This window comes from Vulpes lagopus, unplaced genomic scaffold, assembly GCF_018345385.1.
Source record: "Vulpes lagopus strain Blue_001 unplaced genomic scaffold, ASM1834538v1 ctg1213, whole genome shotgun sequence".
In the NCBI taxonomy this organism is placed as follows: domain Eukaryota; kingdom Metazoa; phylum Chordata; class Mammalia; order Carnivora; family Canidae; genus Vulpes; species Vulpes lagopus.
The window spans coordinates 1-4582 of NW_024570460.1; the positions used below are offsets into that span (position 1 = coordinate 1).

The 4582-nt window shown below is 49.0% G+C and overlaps 1 pseudogene; it reads right to left on the bottom strand.

Annotated features, from left to right (window-relative positions):
* Positions 1-1777: 1777 nt before the first annotated feature.
* On the bottom strand, positions 1778-2510 carry LOC121483794 (annotated as a pseudogene).
* Between the last annotated feature and the right edge of the window lie 2072 nt (positions 2511-4582).

Below are 4582 nucleotides of genomic sequence, written 5' to 3' on the forward strand. Positions count from 1 at the left end.
GTTACTCCAGCTGGCCCTGGCGGCTCCTTGATAGTCTTTTTCAGACTCGACTGTCTTTTCTTCTGCTTTAGATCTTTTTCTGTTATCCCTCCCAATTGTTTATAGTTGCTCTCAGCAATATCCAGCAGTGTCTCAATTCAACAATTTTCTTATAATCTCTCATTCTAGTAACATCTGTCCTTATCCGACTCACTTGACATAAATCATCTTGGCATCAGTGCTTCCCTCAACAACCATATCTTAAAAAAAACTTTATATCATTTCGTTCATTTCATTATCATCAATGTCATACATCTGTAGCCCCTCTAAAGCTTTCACGGCCGCTAAATGGTGGAGTAACATGATCTAACGAGTTCTAATAAAGAATTGAATTTTTCTTAGCGTCTGTTAATTGGCAGGTAAAAGGGAGTGAGAGGCCTTTCCTCCAGCAACCATAACGCCCTCTCTCCACCCAGATCAGGTTGAAACCTCTTGATTTTCTGGCCACCTTAGGCACACTCTTCCCCTCCACCAGCCTAGCGCTAGTGCTTCCCCTGTGCTCTTTAACCACAAGAATCTTGGTTTGCTGGTTAAGAGGGTTCTCCAGCCCCTCGAGTCCATCCCACTTGGAAAACTTGTTGTTGTTTTGGGAAAACTTCTTAAGCCTGTGTGTTTCTACTCTAGTGAACAGCTAAGAAAACTTGGTTCCAGATCCAATCGAATCCAATCCAAACGCTGGCTAGATAGACAGTACTGGAAGCAGGAGCGACGTTCCATCTGGTACAAACGCTGACCCCAGGCAGGGAAAATTGGAGGAAAAGAGCAGGACTGCCCTTCTATTGTCCTCTAACCTTGCAGAGGTCATCCGACCTTTCGGTGAAGGTTTGCCACAAAGTGAGACACTAGCAGTGCTGTGATGTCTCCCTTAGTAACTTGCAGCAGCAGCAGGCAATCCTGGTGCAGGATGATGGCCAGCCCTCTTTTCGCCATTTTTTTTCAACTGAAAGTATTGGACAGATAACACAAAAAATTAATCACGAAAAAAAAAAACACATTCTATTCTATCACAAAGAAAAACCGACCAGTCCAGTTCTTTTAAATCTTTTTAAAAAATTCCTGACATTACAGAACTAAACTGTAATGTATTAATTATTCCACTCTTACATTTCCATGACAAACAGAAAAATTGCATGAGCCAAAAAAAAGGGGGGGGGAGAAGCATATAAAACTAAATATGGATCTCAGCATTTAACAGCTGAACAGAGAAAGGAATTAAAACGCTTTAATTCAAAATCACGGTGGATGATAAAGTGTGTAAAACTGAAAATTTTACAAACTATTTAAAACCTGGAATCAGCTGACTGTTCTGAAACTACAGACAGATGGATCTTGGGTGGTGAGAAACAGCAGAAAGGGATTATGGATGAATCTTGCATTGTTCTAGCTGCTCCCATGGCCACCGCGTCCTCCGAGGAAAGCCTGACATGAAGAATTGAGCCTAGGCTAATCTGGCAGCAATCCAGTGATGGTAACCTGCCTATCATAATCCTTCCACTGGTTCGTAATTTTGATCTGCGCCACCAAGACATCTGACGGATCTCATTGATTTTGGTGCCTGACGAGCCTGATTAATGCACGCAATCGAAATCGTTTGAATGGTGAGTTCATGAGAAAGTTAGTCTGAGCAGATGCATTCCAAACCCCAATAGCCTTTCACCTCTGGAGACTGGATTCAATGCCACCGAATCCGGTGTGCCAATGCGTCATGGGAAAATGAGACTTGTTTTGCATTGCCAACTGATGCACTTGGTCAAATCTGGCTGTGGAATGGCATACTGTCCTTGAATGGTATAGTCCCTCTAAGGTGGTCCCTCCAGGTCAGGGTTGAAGGCACAATGGGACGGGGTGGTGTGGGGAAAGCTTGCACTGTCCGCTGCCTGTTGCTGTACCTGTCCAGACACACCTGCCAAAGATGACTGGAGAACGCGGCTTGGTCGGTACGTGATGGAACGCCCTTCGGGGGGACCTCCAACAAAGACCAAGCAGATCGTTTCACACACTCAGTGATGGATTGCGGAATGGCCAGCAATAGTGGATGGCCCCCTCAGTAAGTTGGGGGAGCATATCCCATCCCCTGCCACCTTGACCTGAGACCCCTGTACTCTCTCGTATTTCCTTGATCTTTGGCAACCACCTTTCCCAATGAGAGAGCCACACTGACTAGCAGGGACCACCAGCCTCAGGGTAATCGGAGGGTCTAACTGGCAGCTGTGCTAGTGGTTATAGAGCTGCTGATGTCCTCATTCCAGTTTGTCTATTGATCATAGCGAAGGCTTTGAAGATGGCGTTAGGGGTCCCAGCCAAAAGTGAATATATTCTCTCAGGACAATTTCCCTTCTGAGATGTTATACGTGCACCACTCCTCCTCCCCAATCTCTTAACTGATTCTCCTTTCTTTCTGATGATACTGCCAACTTCCTTTCCATGCATAAGTCGCCGGTTGTGAGAGTGACAATTAATCCACCATCCATCACACCGCGGTGTCCAAGTCGAGCAGTGTTTCCGGGGAGCTGGACTTTGAGTGGTCAAGTCTTTGAGGTCACTGGTGGGGTGAAGCCAAAAACTGCGGGCGCGGCAACAGAGGGGAATAGGGGACGGGGAGGGAAGGGAAGGGCGGAAGGCCGAGGCAGACAATAGGGGCGTATGCGGGAAAGGTGAGGGGGGCACCGCGGTGGGTGGAGGAGAAGGGGGGTGGAAGGAGGAGGAGGAAGGGGGAAAGAGACCACGGGTGGGTGGAGGCGGCCAGGACCCAAACCCACAAACCACGCCCTGTCCTCCCTCTGTGTGCCCCACCCATGCTAGACTCTTGATGGGAACTAGGACCGAGCTACACTCTCATTGAACAAGGACGTTGGCAATGTCTGCATTGATATCATATACACTTGAGGAGAATCCTGTCACTTCAACATGGTCTTCACACAACCCCTTTCCGGCACCTAACATAAGGATGCTGGGACTTACATCTACGGGCAGTCAGAATGCGGATGGTCCTGGCCGAACTCAGCTCGCAAAAGGCAGCACGCCTACAATCCCCCTTTCACCTAGCTAGCGTTTTCCTCGGGCACTGAGAACTAACAGTGTTCTAAGCCCGGAGGTACCCAGAATACCATGCCACTGCAGCTGGAGACACCACGAGAGCCTACTTATCCACTTTGCGTCTCACAAGCCTCGGACAACGGCTGTGGTGCAAGAATTTGGAAACCTTCTGCAGGCAGAGTTCACCTCTGAGGGACTGACGGTGACTCAACTGTCCGAAGTAATGCTTTTCGGACAAGGCGTTCAGCTAGCTTTCTCTCCTATGGCACTTAGGATATAACACCTGGCTCACACGGAAATAGTAAGAAATCGAGCCTGGTGAGCTTGGATGCACTAGTCTTGTAGCTGGACTTTCCAACTACCTCACACAACACTCAGGCAAGCATCGGGGCTAGAACTTTTAGGAAGCGGGGGATGTACCTGCAGGCAGGATGTGGGAGGACACTCCATAAGCCCACCTCAGAAGTCCTGTATGCGTTCCCAGGCAGATGTCTGCTAGAACTTTTGGTGGGAGCTAGGACCGAAATACACTCTCATAGAACAAGGACGTTTGCAAAGTCGTTGGATCAGATACACTGAGGAGAATCCTGCACTTCCACAGCTCTTCCAAACCCCTTCCGGCCTAACATAAGGGGCTGGGACTACTCTACGGGCTAGAATGCGGGAGGTCCTGCCTAACTCAAACCGCACAAGAAACACGCTAAAGCCCCTTTCAAAAGCTCTTTTCCCCGGGCACTGAAACGAACAGTTTCTAAGCCAGAGGAAACCCCGAAAAACCACCCACTGCAGTGGGGACACCCCGGCTGCATTTACCACTTGCGTCTCACAAGCCTCTGACAAACGGCTGGTGGTGCCAGATGTTGGAAACACCTCTGCAGGCAGTGTTGCAACTCTGGGGGACTGAGGTGCGCTCAACCTCCGAAGTAAGTTGATATCGGACAAGCGATTCATGCTAGCTCTCTCAATAGGCACTTAGGATGTAACACCTGGCTCACACGGGAAATAGTAGTAAAGCGCTGGGTTGAGCTTGGATTGCACTAGTCTTGTGGCCGGATCTTTCACTTACCTATCACAACGCTTCAGAACGCATCGGGGCCTAGGACTTTTAGGAGCGGGGTGTTACCTGCAGGCAGATGGGGGAGGGACACGTCCATAAGCCCAACTCACGAAAGTCTGTATGCGTTGCAGGCAGATGTCTGCTAGACACTTGGTGAGATCTAGGACCGAAATACACTCTCATTGAAACAAGACGTTTGCAATGTCCTGCTTTGAGCACAGATACACCATGAGAGAGAATCCTTCACTTCCACATGTCCTCTTCACACAACCTCTTCCGGCATCTAACATAAGATGCTGGGACGTCCTTCTACGGGCAGTCAGAATGCAGGGAGGCTCCTGCCTAACTCAGCTCGCACAAGGAAGCACGCCTACACGCCAGCTTTCAACTAGCTGCTTCCTCCGGCCCCACCCCACTGAGGAACGAAACAGTGTTCTAAGCCAGGAGGTA